The 22,500-nt window shown below is 57.7% G+C and overlaps 1 non-coding gene across 1 annotated transcript; it reads right to left on the reverse strand.

The window, feature by feature from the left end:
• Positions 1–4,020: 4,020 nt before the first annotated feature.
• LOC131863167 (5S ribosomal RNA) lies at positions 4,021–4,139 on the reverse strand. The gene has a single exon (XR_009362102.1). It is a non-coding gene; the product is annotated as a 5S ribosomal RNA (ribosomal RNA).
• Between the last annotated feature and the right edge of the window lie 18,361 nt (positions 4,140–22,500).

Genomic DNA, 22,500 nt, shown 5'->3' on the forward strand with positions numbered 1-22,500 from the left:
ACCATGCAGTGCACGAAGTCGGAGCCCGGATTGCCCCGGGCGCGCACCTCCGCCAGGGTGGGCACCTTGGTGCGCACAACTTGCCTGGGCTGCGCACCAGGAAGGGCTCAAGATGGCACCCGCGTTCCGTTTTTTTCACTATCTTTCAGAACGGAAATTTTAAAATCTCGTTTTTTTTTGCCTTTTCTGGAAATTAGTGAAGGCAGCGCATCAAAGGTGCGCAACGCTGGTGCGAACCTGGGAGCGCTCCGATGTGTGCTCCAAGGTGCGGCGTGCACGAAGTCGGACCCCGGTTTGCCCCGGGTGCGCACCTCGCGTGCACCTTGGTGCGCACACCTTGGCTGGGTTGCGCGCCCTGGTGGGCACCATGGTGCGCACCAAGGAGCGCTCCGAAGTGTGCTCCAAGGTGCGGCGTGCACGAAGTCGGAGCCCGGTTTGCCCCGGGTGCGCACCTCGCGTGCACCTTCGCCGCGGTGGGCACCATGGCGTGCACGAAGTCGGAGCCCGGTTTGCCCCGGGTGCGCACCTCGCGTGCACCTTCGCCGGGGTGGGCACCTTGGTGTGCAGACCTTGGCTGGGTTGCGCGCCCTGGTGGGCACCATGGTGCGCACCAAGGAGCGCTCCGAAGTGTGCTCCAAGGTGCGGCCTGCACGAAGTCGGAGCCCGGTTTGCCCCGGGTGTGCACCTCGGGTGGGCACCTTGGTGCGCATGCCTTGCCTGGGCTGCGCACCAGGGCGGGCTCAAGATGGCACCCGCGTTCCTTTTTTTTCACTATCTTTCAAAACGGAAATTTTAAAATCTCATTTTTTTTTGCCTTTTTCTGGAAATTAGTGAAGGCAGCGCATCAAAGGTGCGCACCTCGCTGCCCACCACGGTGCGCAACGCCGGTGGGCACCCGGGAGTGCTTCGAAGTGTGCTCCAAGGTGCTGCGTGCACGTTGTCGGAGCCCGGTTTGCCCCGGGTGCGCACCTCGCGTGCACCTTCGTCGGGGTGGGCACCTTGGCTGGGTTTGCCCCGGCTGCGCTCCGAAGCGGGGTTATTGGAGCGCCGCCTCTTTTTTTGTCGGAGCGTTTGGTGGGGTTTCTCGCATTGGCTCTTCCGAGGCCCGGTTGCCACCCTGGCGCGCACGAAGTCGGAAGTAGGGTTAATTGCCCGGGTGCGCACCTTTGCCAGGGTGGGCACCTTACCTGGGCTGCGCACCAGGGCGGGCTCAAGATGGCACGCGCGTTCCGTTTTTTTCACTATCTTTCAAAACGGAAATTTTAAAATCTCCTTTTTTTTTTGCCTTTTCTGGAAATTAGTGAAGGCAGCGCATCAAAGGTGCGCACCTCGCTGCCCACCTTGGTGTGCTCTGAGGTGCGCACCCGGGAGCGCTACGAAGTGTGCTCCAAGGTGCGGCGTGCACGTTGTCGGAGCCCGGTTTGCCCCGGGTGCGCACCTCGCCTGCACCTTGGCCGGGGTGGGCACCTTGGCTGGGTTTGCCCAGGGTGCGCTCCGAAGCGGGGTTACTGGAGCGCCCCCTCTTTTTTTGTCAGAGCGTTTGGTGGGGTTTCTCGCATTGGCTCTTCCCAGGCCCGGTTGTTGGGTGCGCTCCCACCCTGGCGCGCGCGAAGTTGGAAGTTGGGTTAATTGCCCGGGCGCGCACCTTCGCCAGGGTGGGCACCTTGGTGCGCACACCTTGGCTGGGCTGCGCACCAGGGCGGGCTCAAGATGGCACCAGCATTCCCTTTTTCTCACTATCTTTCAAAACGGAAATTTTAAAATCTCGTTTTTTTTTTGCCTTTTATGGAAATTAGTGAAGGCATCGCATCAAAGGTGCGCACCTCGCTGCCCACCTTGGTGTGCTCCGAGGTGCCCACCACGGTGCGCAACGCCGGTGCGAACCCGGGAGCGCCCCGATGTGTGCTCCAAGGTGCGGCGTGCACGAAGTCGGACCCCGGTTTGCCCCGGGTGCGCACCTCGCGTGCACCTTGGTGCGCACACCTTGGCTGGGTTGCGCGGCCTGGTGGGCACCATGGTGCGCACCAAGGAGCGCTCCGAAGTGTGCTCCAAGGTGCGGCGTGCACGAAGTCGGAGCCCGGTTTGCCCCGGGTACGCACCTCGCGTGCACCTTCGCCGGGGTGGGCACCTCGGCTGGGTTGCGCGCCCTGGTGCGCACCAAGGAGCGCTCCGAAGTGTGCTCCAAGGTGCGGCGTGCACGAAGTCGGAGCCCGGTTTGCCCCGGGTGCGCACCTTCGCCGCGGTGCGCACCATGGCGTGCACGAAGTCGGAGCCCGGTTTGCCCCGGGTGCGCACCTCGCGTGCACCTTCGGCGGGGTTGCGCGCCCTGGTGGGCACCATGGTGCGCACCAAGGAGCGCTCCGAAGTGTGCTCCAAGGTGCGGCGTGCACGAAGTTGGAGCCCGGTTTGCCCCGGGTGCGCACCTCGCGTGCACCTTCGGCGGGGTTGCGCGCCCTGGTGGGCACCATGGTGCGCACCAAGGAGCGCTCCGAAGTGTGCTCCAAGGTGCGGCGTGCACGAAGTCGGAGCCCGGTTTGCCCCGGGTGCGCACCTCGCGTGCACCTTCGCCGCGGTGGGCACCATGGCGTGCACGAAGTCGAAGCCCGGTTTGCCCCGGGTGCGCACCTCGCGTGCACCTTCGCCGGGGTGGGCACCTCGGCTGGGTTGCGCGCCCTGGTGCGCACCAAGGAGCGCTCCGAAGTGTGCTCCAAGGTGCGGCGTGCACGAAGTCGGAGCCCGGTTTGCCCCGGGTGCGCACCTCGCGTGCACCTTCGCCAGGGTGGGCACCTCGGTGCGCACACCTTCTCAATGTTTTCTTGCCTTTTCTGGAAATTGGTGAAGGCAGCGCATCAAAGGTGCGCACCTCGGTGTGCTCCGAGGTGCGAACCCGAGAGCGCTCCGAGGTGCCCACGAAGTCGAAAGTCGGGTTAATTGCATTGTTTTCCCCGGGTGCGCTCCGAGGTGCGCAACATCGGCGCGCACCAAGGAGGGCTCCGAAGTGTGCTCCAAGGTGCGCACGATGGCGTGCACCTCTGGTGCGCACGATTCGGAGCTCGGTTTGACCGGGGTGCGCACACCTTGGCTGGGTTGCGCACCTTTTGTGCGCTCCAAGGTGCGCACGAAGTCGGAGCTCGGTTTGCCCCGGGTGCGCACCTTCGCCAGGGTGCGCACCTTGATGCGCATGCCTTGGCTGGGCTGCGCACCTTGGTGGGCGCCATGGTGCGCACCTTTCGTGCGCTCCAAGGTGCGCACGAAGTCGGAGCTCGGTTTGCCCCGGGTGCGCACCTTGGTGGGCGCCATGGTGCACTCCGAGGTGCCCAAGATTGGTGCGCACCAAGGAGCGCTCCGAAGTGCGCTCCAAGGTGCGCGCGAAGTCGAAAGTTGGGTTAATTGTCCGGTTTGCCTCGGGTGCGCACCTTGCGTGCACCTTCGCCAGGGTGGGCGCCTTGGTGCGCACACCTTGGCTGGGCTGCGCACACCTTGGCACCCGCGTTTCCTTCATTTTAAATTTTTTTTTTTTACAATCTCTCAAGTGGGAAATTCTATAATCTCAACTTTTTTTGCCTTTTCAGGAAACTTTTGAATGGAGCGCATCATTGGTGCGCTCCGAAGTGTGCTCCAAAGCTCTCTCCAGCTGCGTGCACCTGCCCCGGCCGCGCACCCGGCCCCGCCCAGCTTCGCTCACCTGTCCCGGGCGTCTGGTGCGGAACCTTAGAGTAAGAAACATCACCGTGCACCTTGGCCAACGTGCGCGACTCGACCGAGCGCGCACTGGCCGAGGTGCACACCGATTTCACCTGGGTGCGCGCGCAGCACCTCGGGCGCACCGGGGTGCGCGCACAACGCCCGGGTTGCACCGTGGCCTGTGTGCTCGGGGCGCCTCGGGTGCGCGCTCGGTGTCGCCCCCGCGCGCGCGGTAGTGCGGGCAGCGCACCCCGGCCCGGCCCGGCCCCGACGAGAACGCAAACGGGCAAAAGGTTTATTCAAATAGCATTGCGACGCCCGGCGAAAAACTAAAAAAGGGTGCAACACCGGGACTTCCCGGGAGGTCACCCATCCCAGTACTACTCCGGCCCAAGCGCGCTTAACTGCGGAGTTCTGATGGGATCCGGTGCACTAACGCTGGTATGATCGCACCCGTTATGAGCTTGTCGCAGTGTGTACTTAGCAAACCGCGACCCACGTGCGAATCCACCCCGGCCACCCACCCCCGTCGAGGTGCACACCCTCCCTCGCGAAGTGCGCCCCGTTCGCCAAGTGTGAGCCCTGCCCGGGTGCGCGCACCTTGCTAGGGCGTCGGGTGTGCACCCGGCCCGGCCTACGTGCGTGCACCTGGAGGGGGCGTCGTGTGCGTGCAGTGTCCCGTCTGCAACGCGGTGCCCACACACCACCTCGGGCGCAACGACCTGCGCTCACATGTGGGCCGAGTGCACCTTGGTGCATGTTCGGGGCGCCTCGGGTGCACGCTCGATCTTGCCCCGGTGCACCAAGGCGCTCGGTTTGCCCCGGGTGCGCACTTGGTGCAAGGTGGGCACCCAAAATAGGGATCAAGCACCAAAACACAAGTTTCGGGATGCAAAATGGGACCCAAGGACCACAAATGCGTTCCAAGACCCATGATGGGTCCACGAGAACAAAAATGTGTTCCGAGACTTAATAAACAAATATTGGGTTTTAGGAGAAGAAACATGCTCTGATGCCCAAAACGAGAATCGACCCCGAAAAGGCCACAGGCCAAAAGTGGGATGCGAGACAAAAAAAAATGGGACCCGAGGACCAAAATTGGGTTCCCAGGTCGAAGACAGGGCAACCGGACAAGAAACGACCTCTAAGGCTCGAAATGAGTCCCGACGACTAAAACTTGACAAGAAGCACCCATCAGGCACCCAACTCGACACCCATGGGATGCCGACCCACCCGGGCTTCCACCTAGCACACCTTGGCACCCACCCACCCTCGCACCCAACCTCGCACCCAACTTAGCACCTTTGAACCCACATTGGCACTCACCCTGACCCTGGCACCTTGGAACCCACATTGGCACTCACCTTGACCCTGGCACCCACCTTTGCACTCACCTTGGGACCCACCCTGGCTCCCACCTCGGCACCCACCCAGACACCCACCTTGGTTCCTTGGCACCCACCTTGGATCCTTGGCACCCACCCCGACACCCACCTTGGCACGCAACTTGGCTACTTGCCACCCACCTTGGCTCCTTGACGCCCACCCCGACAACCACCCCGTGACCTACCCTGGCTAGGGTTGGTGCACACCCACCCTGGTGCCCACCTTGGCACCCACCCTATGACCCACCTTGGCACGCACCTTAGTACCCACCCCGTTACCCACCCTAGGACCCACCCCGTGACCCACCTTGGCCAGGGTGGGTGCACCCACCCTGGTGCCCACCTTGGCACCCACCCATCCTAGCACCCAGCCTGTGACCGGGCTTGGAACCCAACCTTGCACCCGCACCCGTCTTGGCCAGTGTGGGTGCGCACCCATCCTGGCACCCACGTTGTGACACACCCTTTAACCCACGCACCCTAGCACCCACGTTGGCACCCACCTTGGAACCCAACCTAGCAACTTGGCACCCACCCCGTGACCCACCTTGGCATCCACCATAGCAGTCGCCGACTTGGCACCCACCTCGGCACCCACCTTGACACTTGTGGACCCACCTTGCCACTCACCCTAGCATCGACCCATCCTAGCACCCACCCTGGCACCTTTGCACCCTAGCACTCACCCATCCTAGCACCTAACCTGTGACCCACCTTGACACTCACCCTCGCACCCACCTTGGAACCCAACCTAGCACCCACCCACCCTGACACCAACCCTAGCACCTACCCACCCTTGCACCCACCCTGTGACCCATCTTGGCACCCACCCATCCTACCACTCAACCTATCACCCACCTTCTCACCCACCTTGGCATCCACCTTAGCACCCACCCACACTGGCACCTTGGCACCCACCTCGGGCAAGGTGGGTGCACACCCACCCTGGCACCCAATTTAGAACCCACCGAGCATGTTACCCACCTTGGCACCCACATTGCAGCCCACCCTAGTACCCACCCTATGACCCACATTGGCATCCACACCCTAGCACCCAGGCACCTCGACACCCGCCTTGACACCCACCCTAGCACTGAACCTGTGACCCACCTTGGAACTCACCCTAGAACCCACCCACCCTGTGAACCACCTTGGCATCCACCTTAGCACCCACCCACCTTGGCACCCACTCTAGCACTCACCCATCCTAACACCCAACTTGTTACCCACCTTGGCACCCGCCCTCGCGTCCACCTTGAAACCCACCCTAGCACCCACCCACGCAGGAGCCCACCTTGGCACCCAACCTAACACCCACGCATCCTGGCACCCAACTTGTGACCCACCTTGGAACCCACCCTAGTACCCACCTTTGAACCCACTATATCACCAACCCACCTTGGCACCCACCCTATGACCCTCTTTGGAATCCACCCTAGCACGCACCCACCCTGGCACCCACCATGGAGCGCACCCTAGCACCCACCCACCTCGGCACGCACCTCAACACCCACCTTGGTGTGCGCACTGCGCCAACCTCTCAAAGACCCTATGTGGTGCGCTCCAAAGTGTACACCTTTGGTGCGCTCCAAGGTGCGCACCTTTGGTGCACACCGAGGTGCACACCAAAGTGTGCACCGAGGTGAGCACCAAAGTGCACTCCAGGGTGCACACCAAGGCGTGCACCTTTGGTGCGGTCAATGCAAACGAATTCGGAAGTTGGGGTCGATGTCCTAATCGCTGCTGCAGACTACACGTATGAGAATCGGACAAATAGCTTTATATAGGGGAGGTGTTGCGTTTGATGGGTCGACTCCCCTGGTTGTGTGCACTGCACCAACTTCAAAGACCCTGTCTTGTTTAAGAAGTCAAAAGTTGGGGTGGATGTCCTAATCATTGCTGCAGTCTACGCATGTATGAGAATCAGACAAATAGCTTATATAGGGGAGGTGTTGCATTCGGTGGGTTGACTCCCCTGGTTGTGCGCACTGCGCCAACCTCAAAGACCCCGCATAGCAGAAGAAGTCGGAAGTCGGATTTTGGTGAGCACCAAGGCGTGCACCTTTGGTGCGGTCAACGCAGACGAATTCAGAAGTTGGGGTGGATGTCCTAATCGTTGTTGCAGGCTACACATGTATGAGAATCAGACAAATAGCTTATATAGGGGAGGTGTTGGGTTTGATGGGTCAACTCCCTTGGTTGTGCGCATTACGCCAACCTCAAAGACCTTGTTTTCGTTAAGAAGTCAAAAGTTGGGGTCAATGTCCTAATGGCTCCTGCAGGCTACACATGTATGAGAATCGGACAAATAGCTTATATAGGGGAGGTGTTGGGTTTGATGGGTCGACTCCCCTGGTTGTGCGCATTACGTCAACCTCAAAGACCTTGTTTTCGTTAAGAAGTCAAAAGTTGGGGTCGATGTCCTAATTGCTCCTGTAGACTACACATGTATGAGAATCAGACAAATAGCTTATATAGGGGAGGTGTTGGGTTTGATGGGTTGACTCCCCTAGTTGTTCGCATTACACCAACCTCAAAGACCTTGTTTTCGTTTAGAAGCCGAAAGTTGGGGTCGATGTCCTAATTGCTCCTGCAGGCTACGCATGTATGAGAATCAGACAAATAGCTTATATAGGGGAGGTGTTGGGTTTGATGGGTCGACTCCCCTGGTTGTGCGCATTGCGCCAACCTCAAAGACCCTGCATTGCGGATGAAGTCGAAAGTCAGAGTTTGGTGTGCTACAAGGTGTGGTCGAAGGTTCTCACCTAGGTGTGCACCTTTGGAGCACAGGAAAAGTGCCCTCCAAAAGTGCGCACCTTTGGAGTGCACAAAAGTGCCCTCCAAAAGTGCGCACCTTTGGAGCGCAGAAAAGTGCCCTCCAAAAAGTGCCCTCCAAAAGTGCGCACCTTTGGAGCGCAGAAAAGTGCCCTCCAAAAAGTGCCCTCCAAAAGTGCGCACCTTTGGAGCGCAGAAAAGTGCCCTCCAAAAAGTGCCCTCCAAAAGTGCGCACCTTTGGAGCGCAGAAAAGTGCCCTCCAAAAAGTGCCCTCCAAAAGTGCGCACCTTTGGAGCGCAGAAAAGTGCCCTCCAAAAAGTGCCCTCCAAAAGTGCGCACCTTTGGAGCGCAGAAAAGTGCCCTCCAAAAAGTGCCCTCCAAAAGTGCGCACCTTTGGAGCGCAGAAAAGTGCCCTCCAAAAAGTGCCCTCCAAAAGTGCGCACCTTTGGAGCGCAGAAAAGTGCCCTCCAAAAAGTGCCCTCCAAAAGTGCGCACCTTTGGAGCGCAGAAAAGTGCCCTCCAAAAAGTGCCCTCCAAAAGTGCGCACCTTTGGAGCGCAGAAAAGTGCCCTCCAAAAAGTGCCCTCCAAAAGTGCGCACCTTTGGAGCGCAGAAAAGTGCCCTCCAAAAAGTGCCCTCCAAAAGTGCGCACCTTTGGAGCGCAGAAAAGTGCCCTCCAAAAAGTGCCCTCCAAAAGTGCGCACCTTTGGAGCGCAGAAAAGTGCCCTCCAAAAAGTGCCCTCCAAAAGTGCGCACCTTTGGAGCGCAGAAAAGTGCCCTCCAAAAAGTGCCCTCCAAAAGTGCGCACCTTTGGAGCGCAGAAAAGTGCCCTCCAAAAGTGCGCACCTTTGGAGCGCACAAAAGTGCCCTCCAAAAGTGCGCACTTTTGGTGCGCACCAAGGCGCTGGTTCGGTCGTTGCAGGCGAGTTCGGAAGTTGGGGTCGATGTCCTGAGCGGAGGTGCAAACTACACAGGTGTCGGAATCGGACAAATAGCTTATATAGGGGAGGTGTATGCTTCGATGGGTCGACTCCCCAGGTTGAGCGCACCGCGCCAACCTCAAAGACCCTACGGTATGGATGAAGTCGGAAGTTGGGTCCGATGACCGATTCGATTAGTAGGTATGCTCATGAGGTCGGAATTTGGGTCCGATGACCTGCCATGTGCAGGAAGGCGAATGTTGGCACTGTGCGTTGCAAGGTGCACACCAAGGCGCTGGTGCGGTCTTTTTAGTCGAGTTCGGAAGTTGGGGTCGATGTCCTGATCGGAGGTGCAAGCTACACAGGTGTGGGAATCGGACAAATAGCTTATATAGGGGAGGTGTATGCTTCGTTGGGTCGACTCCCCGGGTTGAGCGCACCGCGCCAACCTCAAAGACCCTACGGTATGGATGAAGTCGGAAGTTGGGTCCGATGACCGATTCGATATGTAGGCATACTCGCGAGGTCGGAATTTGGGTCCGATGACCTGCCACGTGCAGGAAGGCGAATGTTGGCACTGTGCGTTGCAAGGTGCGCACCAAGGCGCTGGTTCGGTCGTTGGAGGCGAGTTCGGAAGTTGGGGTCGATGTCTTGATCGGAGGTGCAAACTACACAGGTGTGGGATTCGGACAAATAGCTTATATAGGGGAGGTGTCACGGGCTTTGGGAGTTAAGCCTGTGCGGCACCGACAAGTCCCGACCCGACTCGGATCCGTTCAAGGTCAGAGACCTTCGGCCTACGCCTCGTCCCTTCCAATATTGCGCTAAAGCGGAATGCACAATGAAAATGCAGATCGACTTGCTCCCAGAATGCATAAAAGGATACGATGCAATGCGGAATAAAATAGACAACACAACATTCAAAGGTGGGGCGAGGTGCCCATATCCTTTATTATTATCCTCAAAGATTACAATGCTGGATAGAACTCGGTATTGAGAAATACCGGTCGCCCCCAAATGGATTGCCCAGCCAGCCAATCTGACTCGAACAGGTTACAAAGAGTCCCTTCGACTCAGACTGGGATCGGCTCGCTCGAGAGGAGAACCAGTTAGCTCCTCGAGGTGCCAGATCGCCAAGTCACAAGACCCCAATGCTCGCCTGAGCAATAAAGTCCCTCGCTGCAATACTCGCACTCAGACTTGCGACGCCGAAGACTCGCATCTGTCTGCTCGTCTGCTCGCTGCCGAATGCTTGATCGCTGATGATCCTGATTCTGAATCTGCTTCTGCTTTCCTGCCAAGAATGAGCATCCCGCTCATCTTATATACTGGAGGGTCGGACCCAAATAAAAGAGCCGTTGGGCGGATAGGGCCGGCCCAAAAGGAATCCCGCTAATGGAAAATTAGCGCCCATATAGGTCCGGACTCATATGAGTTAAGTCCGCGCTAAGAAGAACATCGGCCAAGTCCCATGTCGGCCCCCGCCAAGGAAATAAAACATATCGGCCCCGCCGATGAAATGAATTAAGTCGGCTGTGTGAAACACCAATTCCATGTCGGCTATGCAAAAGAAAGAGTTCCGATGCAAAATGGAACCCCACTAAGGCTGGACCCGATCCAAAAACTGTGCAAGTATTCTGCCCAATGCAGACCCGTTACATCCTCCCCCACTAAACTAGTGGCGGCGCCCTCGACGCCAGCACCCCTGCACAAAGCACTGGGAGGCATTGACCCAGAAATCTACTCCTGTCTGGGCGGGTTCCTCCTGGAGAGGAATTCCATGATTATCTCCTCGTCTCGCCATAACGACTCACTGCGTTCCCAGGAAGCGGAGTCGCGTCCCTGTCCTTCGAACATCACCAAGAACTCACGGATGCCGTTCTTGCCTCCTCCTCGTGTTCGCATTGCAAGGACCTGGCTGACTCTGCGGTCCGGATTGTCCAACACATTCGCCGGGCCTCTGTTCGGAATATTTCTTATCAGATCTTCGTCATCTGGACCAAAGACTTCGCCGGGTAGACGAAGCAATCTGTCCCAAAGTGGTTCATACGGCCTTGTCTCATGTTCCTCCCAGGTCCAGTGATCCACGGCCTCAGAACAACTCGCCATGATTTCCAAGGATTTCCGAGTACTCTTTTCGTCGGATAGATTGGTGCTACCTCCGATCGACATCAAGTCGCCATAACGGATTATTCCCTGTCGATCCCAAGTGGTGAAGATATCATCTTCACAAAGAGCCTCATTGAACCCAATGAAGTCTGGAAAGGTATCAATGTGTAACTGAACAGGTCCCCCTTCTTGTCTCCTGAAAGTGAGGGATGCTGAAGTGAAACTTCCTGCCTGTGCCTGTTCAGGAGAAGTGACATCGCCCTGCGATCCACCTCCTCTAGCCATGACATCCCGGGTAGGTCGGGATTCTTCTTCATCATTCGCATGCTGGTTTATCAAACGTAAGGTGCCCAATCTCATCTTGGTGCTCACCTCGGGAATGTCTTGATTCATGACTTCCCTAGCTGCGACGATCTTAACATCGTCCAAGCAGGCCAACCCCTGCGGCTCTGCTCCTACCGGCTTGCAAACAAACTTGTGTGCCAACAATTCCGTCAACTGATCCAGTTTGGCGCTGAAAGGATCTGCCTTGGCTTCTGGCTGTTCCATCCAGACCCAACGTTGCAAAGCTTCCGAACAACTTGCCACGAGCTCGGATGCACGGGGGTAGTCTTCCGATCGAAATTCTCCTCCAGAACCGAGAACTAGCAAATCTCTCAAGGAGATGACTCCGCTGTTCTCCCATCTATCCAAGATGTCTACCTCCGAGTAGATGTCTGGCAACTCGGCGGACCCTGTCAAGATCTCGAAATCCACATAAAGTCGGGCTGAGCCTCCTCTCAGTCGTCGGAACAAAAGACTGGTGGTTCGAGTGTTGGTAAGGAAGTCGTTCCCCAACGGTTCCTTTGGCTGCTTTGTTTTGTCCCGCCTAATCCTTTCGAACTCATACAGGCCAAGCAAGACATCCTTCGATGTCGTCTCGCCCCGGTTCGGTACAGTAAGAGCTGATCTCTCTATCAAAACTCTTTTCAGCAACTCAAATGCTGTCTGCTGCTTATCGCCCCATTTCCATCCGCGGTCCTTCTTCAACAGATCCGTCAAGGGGCTCGCAATCCGGGAATAGCCTGCTACAAACTTGCGATAGTAGTTAGCTAAACCAAGGAACTGTCTCACCTCATGCACATTGCGAAGCGGCTCCCAGTCTCGGATTGCCTGAAGCTTCTCCGGGTCTGGTCGGATCTGGCCATGACCAAGAATATGGCCCAGAAACGGCACTTCCTCCTGCGCAAAAGCACACTTTTCCTTCTTTGCGAACAGCTGATGTTCTCTCAACAAAGCAAACACCTCCTGAAGGTGCCGCTTGTGTTCCTCCATGTCTCGACTGTATACCAAAATGTCATCCAGATACACAACAACGCACTTGTCCAATAATGAGCGAAACACATCGTTCATCAAGGTGCTGAAGGTTGCAGGAGCGTTAGTGAGACCAAAAGGCATAACCAAGAATTCATAGCTACCATACCTCGTCGTGATCGCGGTCTTCTCCTCATCACCTGGCGCGATCCTGATCTGATAGTAACCCTGCCTCAGGTCCAACTTGGTGAACACTCTTGCATCGACCAGTCGATCAAAGCTATCCGCTATGAGAGGTAACGGATACTTGTTCTTGATGGTGAGCTTGTTCAAAGCTCGATAGTCCACACACATCCGAAGGCTTCCATCCTTCTTGCGCTGGAACAATACTGGAGCAGCATAAGGTGATCTGGAGGGACGCAAGTATCCTGCCTCAGCGAGCTCTGCCAACTGCTTCCTCAACTCTTCCATCTCTGGTGCGGAGAGTCGATAAGGAGCCTTCGCTGGTGGTCTTGCCCCTGACTCCAGTTCGATCCTGTGATCAACGTGCCTCCTCGGTGGTAACACAGCTGGGAGCTGGTCTGGCATAACATCCGCAAACTCGGACAACACATCCTGGATCGCCGAGGTGTTAGAGGGTCCTGACGACTCTCCTTCATCCCAATCTCCAATCAGTGCGGCCAAAAACAACTCCTCCCGCCTTCCCTTGCCAACCTGCTTAGCACTGAGCGCATTCAACAGGAGATCCTGTTCCACGCTCTTCATCATCGGAACCATACTTGGTCTGCTCGGATCCAATATCAGCAAACAGCTCAAGTGTGGCACCACAGCTGCTGATGCCGACCTCAAGAACTCCTGCCCGAGTATGAGATCGAACTCATTCATTCCAATGGCGATCAAATCAAGCACACCCTGCCACGACCCAACTCGGATGACTTCCTTATGGATCTCACCGCTCACCTGCTGCGCGGGTGCGGTCACCGCCTTGAACTGATTTGTAGTGGGCTCGATCTTGAGTCCAAGCTTCTTCGCTCGGCATGCGGAGATGTAGTTGTGGGTGGCACCTGAATCCACCATAGCTAGCACCTTCTTGTTGCCAAAGAAAGTCTCCACAAAACACAACTCGTGCTTATCGGCCACTTCGGTAGAATGTTGCACTGCATTCAGGAGTTGCAAGGTGCTCATTGCGGGCAACTTCTTCTCCTCGAACAACAGCGCGTTGATCCTACTCCGATCTGGACAGCTCCGTGCCCAGTGATCATCTTTGCCACAGATGAAACACCCTGGATCACGATCCTTCTTCTTCTCAGTCTGTGTGTGATCTTTCTTCTTCGGGTTGCCTTCTCCATTCGACTTCTTCGGTTTCTTCTTCCTGGGCTCGCCGTTAGGATCAGAAGGAGGTCCGCCTCCCTTCTTTTCTTTCCGGCGGAAGTTCTTCTTGTAGTCTGTTCGAGCTCCACCAAAGCCCCTAGCTGCATCGCCCTTATAATCGAGCAGCCCATCCGCAACTGTGATCGCCTCGGCCAAAGTCTGAACTTTCTGTCTCCTCAGCTCATCCTTCGCCCAGGGTTGCAGACCCTTAGTGAAGAGGAATAACTTCTCGAAGTCGCTCAACTTGGTGCATTCCAAATCCAACACCTGAAATGCCTTGACATACTCTCGAATAGTGCCAGTATGCTTGAGTTCATCGAACCTGGATCGGATGATCCAATCCGAATTCCCAGGTCGGAATTGATCATGAAGCGCTGCCTTCAAGTCAGCCCAGGACTTGATCGGTTTCACCGTCTTCCCAGCGCGTTCATCTGCCTGATGCGTTCGCCACCACAGCTTCGCACTGCCGGTAAGGTATGTTGCAATATCCTTGACCTGTGCCTCATCAGACGTCTTCGGTGCACACGACAGGTACTCCTCAACATCCCAGAAGAAATTATCAAGTGCCTTGTCATCGCGCTCACCGTCATAAGTTCCAACTCGAGTTGCCTTAGAACCATGCGTTCCTCCCTGCAACAACGAATGGAAGATCTGTTGCCCCTCTTTGAGGAAGCGGATCTCTTCCCTCAAAGACTCTATCTGTTCCGCCAGCTTCGACCACTCTGCCGTCATGCGCTCCTCGAGGTCGGACTGTTCCAAGTCCTCGAGTCGATTTTCATGGTCTTGGAGCCAATCGCGGTGCTTCGGATCTTTCCCCTTCGAAGACACCTTCGCAGCCTTACTCTCAGGTTGCACGACCTCCACTTCATGCTGACTATCTGTATCTGCCATCTCTCGATCTGCACAGCCCCAGATCTGATCCGAAGCTCTGATACCAACTGTCACGGGCTTTGGGAGTTAAGCCTGTGCGGCACCGACAAGTCCCGACCCGACTCGGATCCGTTCAAGGTCAGAGACCTTCGGCCTACGCCTCGTCCCTTCCAATATTGCGCTAAAGCGGAATGCACAATGAAAATGCAGATCGACTTGCTCCCAGAATGCATAAAAGGATACGATGCAATGCGGAATAAAATAGACAACACAACATTCAAAGGTGGGGCGAGGTGCCCATATCCTTTATTATTATCCTCAAAGATTACAATGCTGGATAGAACTCGGTATTGAGAAATACCGGTCGCCCCCAAATGGATTGCCCAGCCAGCCAATCTGACTCGAACAGGTTACAAAGAGTCCCTTCGACTCAGACTGGGATCGGCTCGCTCGAGAGGAGAACCAGTTAGCTCCTCGAGGTGCCAGATCGCCAAGTCACAAGACCCCAATGCTCGCCTGAGCAATAAAGTCCCTCGCTGCAATACTCGCACTCAGACTTGCGACGCCGAAGACTCGCATCTGTCTGCTCGTCTGCTCGCTGCCGAATGCTTGATCGCTGATGATCCTGATTCTGAATCTGCTTCTGCTTTCCTGCCAAGAATGAGCATCCCGCTCATCTTATATACTGGAGGGTCGGACCCAAATAAAAGAGCCGTTGGGCGGATAGGGCCGGCCCAAAAGGAATCCCGCTAATGGAAAATTAGCGCCCATATAGGTCCGGACTCATATGAGTTAAGTCCGCGCTAAGAAGAACATCGGCCAAGTCCCATGTCGGCCCCCGCCAAGGAAATAAAACATATCGGCCCCGCCGATGAAATGAATTAAGTCGGCTGTGTGAAACACCAATTCCATGTCGGCTATGCAAAAGAAAGAGTTCCGATGCAAAATGGAACCCCACTAAGGCTGGACCCGATCCAAAAACTGTGCAAGTATTCTGCCCAATGCAGACCCGTTACAGGAGGTGTATGCTTCGTTGGGTCGACTCCCCGGGTTGAGCGCACCGCGCCAACCTCAAAGACCCTACGGTATGGATGAAGTCGGAAGTTGGGTCCGATGACCGATTCGATATGTAGGCATACTCGCGAGGTCGGAATTTGGGTCCGATGACCTGCCATGTGCAGGAAGGCGAATGTTGGGACTGTGCGTCGCAAGGTGCGCACCAAGGCGCTGGTGCCGTCGTTGCAGTCGAGTTCGGAAGTTGGGGTCGATGTCCTGGTCAGAGGTGCAAACTACACAGGTGTGGGAATCGGACAAATAGCTTATATAGGGGAGGTGTATGCTTCGATGGGTCGACTCCCTGGGTTGAGCGCACCGCGCCAACCTCAAAGACCCTACAGTATGGATGAAGTCGGAAGTTGGGTCCGATGACCGATTCGATACGTAGGCATATTGGCGAGGTCTGAATTTGTGTCCGATGACCTGCCATGCGCAGGAAGGCGGAATTTGGGTCCGATGACCGAGTTGATGGCGTGCCATGCGCAGAAAGGCGGAATTTGGGTCCGATGACCGAGTTGATGTTGATGGCCCGCCATGCACAGGAAGGCGGAATTTGGGTCCGATGACCGATTTGAAGGCGTGCCATACGCAAAAAGGCGGAGTTTGGGTCCGATGACCGAGTTGATATTGATGGCCCGCCATGCGCAGGAAGGCGGAATTTGGGTCCGATGACCTGACATACGCATGGAGTCCGACTCGGGGGCCGATGTTCGATTCGATGACTTGCATTGTGGGTAAAGTCGGAAGTTGTGGTCTTTGACCCGATTCGATGACCAGACTTCGGCTGCTTGAGAATCGGACAAATAACTTATATAGGGGAGGTAGTGTTCTCGAGCATCCTCCCCCCGTGCCCGTTTATGTCGATTGATGCTGGTGCTCGACTGGTTGGAGCGCTCGGATGCAAAAATCTTGCACCAGGATTTATCGATTGTGATGGACACGGCAAGTCTCCTGATTGCTATGCAGGAGCTCATCGTGAATCTCTATGCGGCCTTGGTATGGACTCGACCTGCGGAATGGTTCGGCAATGGTAGTCGCTCCAACACGTCCTTGCAATGGCCACAGAGGTGATTCGACTAGAGCTCCAGTCTAGCTTTTGGGTTGCTTGGCGGACTGGTATAGCCGCGATCGAGTTCCGGCCATGAACGTTTTAGATAGCTCTTGGGCTTTCTGGGACGGAAGTCGGAAGTTTGGGCTGTTGTCCGATTTGATGACCATTCTTCGGATGTGTGAGAATCGGACAAATAACTTATATAGGGGACTGTGTTGTCTCACGCAGCCCCCTCCGTGCCCCTCTATCTCGACCGATGTTGGTGCTTGAAAGGGTTGGGATCGCTCGGATTTATAAACGTGCACCACCATTTGTCGAGTGTGAGGGACGCGGCAGGTCTCCTAAATGCTATGCGGGCGCTCTCTGAGAATCTCTATCCGGCCTCGACACAGACTAGTCTTGCTGAATGGTTTGGCACTGGTAGTCGATCCAACACGTCGTTGTTGTGGCCGCCTAGGCGATTCGATTCGAGCCCCCGTCTAGCTTTTGGGTTGCTTGGCGGATTTTGCCCTATCCGCAAGTGAGCTCGGTCCCTAAACGTTCGAGAAACCCGATTGCTATGCGCCGACTCTCTTTCTTGCGAGCCTCCATCTAGCTTTTGGGTCTCTACGGAACGGAAGTCGGAATCTGGGACCGTTGTTTGATTCGACGAGGCAGACTACGGTTGTGCGAGAATCGGACAAATAACTTATATAGGGGAGGTGTTGACTGGAGCATTCTCCCCCGTGCCCCTCTAACTCGACCAATGCTGGCGCTCGAACGGTGGTAGCGCTCGGATTTTCATTGAGCGCCAGCATTGGTCGATTTAGAGGGGCATGCGAGATTCCCGAATGCTATGCGAGGGCTCTAACGGAAATGTCTATTGGTTTCGGTATGGATGCAATTGCGAGTGGTTCGGCAAAGGTAGTCGTTCCGATGCGTCCATGTCGTGGCCAAATCGATAATTCGATTTGAGCCCTCGTATAGCATTTGGGTCTCTCGATGTGATTCCGCATTCCAGTCCCTTTGGGCACTGCTTGAGCCGCATCCCAGGGGGTTCCCTTCCCAATAATCTGCCTCGCAACCCGATTGCTATGCGGTGAGGCTCCTCGGCCGCCTCGGAACTATCTGTGTATCAGACGCATCGCGGGATAAGGGGTTGGCAACGGTAGTCGCCCCAAGCGCGTCCGATGCTTGGACCATTCCGAGGCGGCCCTGAAGCCTCTTCCGTCTAGCCGTTGGGTCCTTCTCGCCGCATCCCTCGCCTCGCACCCCGATTGCTATGCGGTGAGGCTCCTCGGCCGCCTCGGAACTATCTGTGTATCGGACGCGTCGCGGGATAAGGGGTTGTCACTGGTAGTCGCCCCAAGCGCGTCCGATGCTTGGACCATTCCGAGGCGGCCCTGAAGCCTCTTCCGTCTAGCCGTTGGGTCCTTCTCGCCGCATCCCTCGCCTCGCACCCCGATTGCTATGCGGTGAGGCTCCTCGGCCGCCTCGGAACTATCTGTGTATCGGACGCGTCGCGGGATAAGGGGTTGTCACTGGTAGTCGCCCCAAGCGCGTCCGATGCTTGGACCATTCCGAGGCGGCCCTGAAGCCTCTTCCGTCTAGCCGTTGGGTCCTTCTCGCCGCATCCCTCGCCTCGCACCCCGATTGCTATGCGGTGAGGCTCCTCGGCCGCCTCGGAACTATCTGTGTATCGGACGCGTCGCGGGATAAGGGGTTGTCATTGGTAGTCGCCCCAAGCGCGTCCGATGCTTGGACCATTCCGAGGCGGCCCTGAAGCCTCTTCCGTCTAGCCGTTGGGTCCTTCTCGCCGCATCCCTCGCCTCGCACCCCGATTGCTATGCGGTGAGGCTCCTCGGCCGCCTCGGAACTATCTGTGTATCGGACGCGTCGCGGGATAAGGGGTTGTCACTGGTAGTCGCCCCAAGCGCGTCCGATGCTTGGACCATTCCGAGGCGGCCCTGAAGCCTCTTCCGTCTTGCCGTTGGGTCCTTCTCGCCGCATCCCTCGCCTCGCACCCCGATTGCTATGCGGTGAGGCTCCTCGGCCGCCTCGGAACTATCTGTGTATCGGACGCGTCGCGGGATAAGGGGTTGTCACTGGTAGTCGCCCCAAGCGCGTTCGATGCTTGGACCATTCCGAGGCGGCCGTGAAGCCTCTTCCGTCTAGCCGTTGGGTCCTTCTCGCCGCATCCCTCGCCTCGCACCCCGATTGCTATGCGGTGAGGCTCCTCGGCCGCCTTGGAACTATCTGTGTATCGGACGCGTCGCGGGATAAGGGGTTGTCACTGGTAGTCGCCCCAAGCGCGTCCGATGCTTGGACCATTCCGAGGCGGACCCGAAGCCTCTTCCGTCTAGCCGTTGGGTCCTTCTCGCCGCATCCTTCGCCTCGCACCCCGATTGCTATGCGGTGAGGCTCCTCGGCCGCCTCGGAACTATCTGTGTATCGGACGCGTCGCGGGATAAGGGGTTGTCACTGGTAGTCGCCCCAAGCGCGTCCGATGCTTGGACCATTCCGAGGCGGACCCGAAGCCTCTTCCGTCTAACCGTTGGGTCCTTCTCGCCGCATCCCTCGCCTCGCACCCCGATTGCTATGCGGTGAGGCTCCTCGGCCGCCTTGGAACTATCTGTGTATCGGACGCGTCGCGGGATAAGGGGTTGTCACTGGTAGTCGCCCCAAGCGCGTCCGATGCTTGGACCATTCCGAGGCGGACCCGAAGCCTCTTCCGTCTAGCCGTTGGGTCCTTCTCGCCGCATCCCTCGCCTCGCACCCCGATTGCTATGCGGTGAGGCTCCTCGGCCGCCTTGGAACTATCTGTGTATCGGACGCGTCGCGGGATAAGGGGTTGTCACTGGTAGTCGCCCCAAGCGCGTCCGATGCTTGGACCATTCCGAGGCGGACCCGAAGCCTCTTCCGTCTAGCCGTTGGGTCCTTCTCGCCGCATCCCTCGCCTCGCACCCCGATTGCTATGCGGTGAGGCTCCTCGGCCGCCTTGGAACTATCTGTGTATCGGACGCGTCGCGGGATAAGGGGTTGTCACTGGTAGTCTCCCCAAGCGCGTCCGATGCTTGGACCATTCCGAGGCGGCCCCGAAGCCTCTTCCGTGTAGCCGTTGGGTCCTTCTCGCCGCATCCCTCGCCTCGCACCCCGATTGCTATGCGGTGAGGCTCCTCGGCCGCCTTGGAACTATCTGTGTATCGGACGCGTCGCGGGATAAGGGGTTGTCACTGGTAGTCGCCCCAAGCGCGTCCGATGCTTGGACCATTCCGAGGCGGCCCCGAAGCCTCTTCCGTGTAGCCGTTGGGTCCTTCTCGCCGCATCCCTCGCCTCGCACCCCGATTGCTATGCGGTGAGGCTCCTCGGCCGCCTTGGAACTATCTGTGTATCGGACGCGTCGCGGGATAAGGGGTTGTCACTGGTAGTCGCCCCAAGCGCGTCCGATGCTTGGACCATTCCGAGGCGGACCTGAAGCCTCTTCCCTCTAGCCGTTGGGGCTTTCTCGCCGCATCCCTCGCCTCGCACCCTGATTGCTATGCTGTGAGGCTCCTCGGCCGCCTTGGAACTATCTGTGTATCGGACGCATCGCGGGATAAGGGGTTGGCAGTGGTAGTCGCCCCAAGCGCATCCGATGCTTGGACCATTCCGAGGCGGCCCTGCAGCCTCTTCCGTCTAGCCGTTGGGGCCATCTCGCCGCATCCCCCACCTCGCACCACGATTGCTATGCGGTGAGGCTCCTTGGCCGCCTCGGAACTATCTGTGTATCGGACGCATCGCGGGATAAGGGGTTGTCACTGGTAGTCGCCCCAAGCGCGTCCGATGCTTGGACTATTCCGAGGCGGCCCTGCAGCCTCTTCCGTCTAGCCGTTGGGGCCATCTCGCTGCATCCCCCACCTCCTCGGCCGCCTCGGAACTATCTGTGTATCGGACGCATCGCGGGATAAGGGGTTGGCAGTGGTAGTCGCCCCAAGCGCGTCCGATGCTTGGACTATTCCGAGGCGGCCCTGCAGCCTCTTCCGTCTAGCCTTTGGGGCCATCTCGCCGCATCCCTCGCCTCGCACCCCGATTGCTATGCGGTGAGGCTCCTCGGCCGCCTGGGAACTATCTTCGTATCGGACGCATCGCGGGATAAGGGGTTGTCACTGGTAGTCGCCCCAAGCGCGTCCGATGCTTGGACTATTCCGAGGCGGCCCTGTGGCCTCTTCCGTCTAGCCGTTGGGGCCATCTCGCCGCATCCCCCACCTCGCACCCCGATTGCTATGCGGTGAGGCTCTTCGGCCGCCTTGGAACTATCTTCGTATCGGACGCATCGCGGGATAAGGGGTTGTCACTGGTAGTGGCCCCAAGCGCGTCCGATGCTTGGACTATTCCGAGGCGGCCCTGCAGCCTCTTCCGTCTAGCCGTTGGGGCCATCTCGCCGCATCCCCCACCTCGCACCCCGATTGCTATGCGGTGAGGCTCCTCGGCCGCCTTGGAACTATCTTCGTATCGGACGCATCGCGGGATAAGGGGTTGTCACTGGTAGTCGCCCCAAGCGCGTCCGATGCTTGGACTATTCCGACGCGGCCCTGTGGCCTCTTCCGTCTAGCCGTTGGGGCCATCTCGCCGCATCCCCCACCTCGCACCCCGATTGCTATGCGGTGAGGCTCCTCGGCCGCCTTGGAACCATCTTCGTATCGGACGCATCGCGGGATAGGGGGCTGTCACTGGTAGTCGCCCCAAGCGTGTCCGATGCTTGGACCATTCCTAGGCGGCCCTGAAGCCTCTTCCGTCTAGCCGTTGGGGCCTTCCCGCCCCATCCCTCGCCTCGCACCCCCGATTGCTATGCGGTGAGGCTCCTCGGCCGCCTTGGAACCATCTGTGTATCGGACGCATCGCGGGATAAGGGGTTGGCACTGGCAGTCGCCCCAAGCGCGTCCGATGCTTGGACCATTCCGAGGTGGCCCTGAAGCCTCTTCCGTCTAGCCGTTGGGGCCTTCCCGCCCCATCCCTCGCCTCGCACCCCGATTGATATGCGGTGAGGCTCCTCGGCCGCCTTGGAACTATCTGTGTATCGGACGCATCGCGGGATAAGGGGTTGGCACTGGTAGTCGTCCCAATCGCATCCGATGCTTGGACCATTCCGAGGCGGCCCTGCAGCCTCTTCCGTTTAGCCGTCGGGGCCTTCCCGCCGCATCCCTCGCCTCGCATCCCGATTCCTATGCGGTGAGTCTTCTCGGCCGCCGCGGAACTATACCTGTTATTGCTACTGCATCCTTCGGCTGGTAACCTCCTCTGCCGCCTTGGAACGTTCTCTTTGTCGGACGCGTCGCGGGATAAGGGGTTGGCACTGGTAGTCGCCCCAAGCGCGCCCGATGCATAGACCGCTCCGAGTCGACCTTGCTTTCAGCCTCTCACATGCATAGACCTCTCTGAGTCGACCCTGCAGCCTCTCACGTTTAGCCTTTGGAATCTCGCCTCACAACATGATTGCTATCCTTGATGCATCCCTTGCCTCGAGCCCTGATTGCTTTCTTGGCTGCATCCCTCCTCTCCTCACAGCCCGGTTGTCATCACTGCTTCATCCGTCGCTTCATGCATTCTGGCTGCTGGGCCCTTCCCACCGCACACCTCGATTGCTATCTCTTCTGCATCACACACCCCGATTGCTATCTCTGCTACATCCCTCGGCTCTCACTTCTGCATCCTTCGCCTCACACCTCGATTGCTATCAATGCTGCATCCGTAACCTCACACCCCGATTGCTATGCGGGGAGGCTCCTTGGCCGCCTTGGAAATTTCTGTGTGTCGGACGCACCGCGGGATAAGGGGTTGGCACTGGTAGTCGCCCCAAGTGCGCCCGATTCTTAGACCGCTTCGAGGTGACCTCGTAGCCTCTTTCGTCCAGGCTTCCTGCCTTCAACGCCCTTTTTACACCTCGATTGCTATGCGCGGGCTCGTTGGCGTCTATCACCTCTCTGCGAAGAGTGGCACGATGATTGTTGGGGTAAATCGTAGCAGTCCGA

Source organism: Cryptomeria japonica, unplaced genomic scaffold, assembly GCF_030272615.1.
Source record: "Cryptomeria japonica unplaced genomic scaffold, Sugi_1.0 HiC_scaffold_56, whole genome shotgun sequence".
Classification (NCBI taxonomy): domain Eukaryota; kingdom Viridiplantae; phylum Streptophyta; class Pinopsida; order Cupressales; family Cupressaceae; genus Cryptomeria; species Cryptomeria japonica.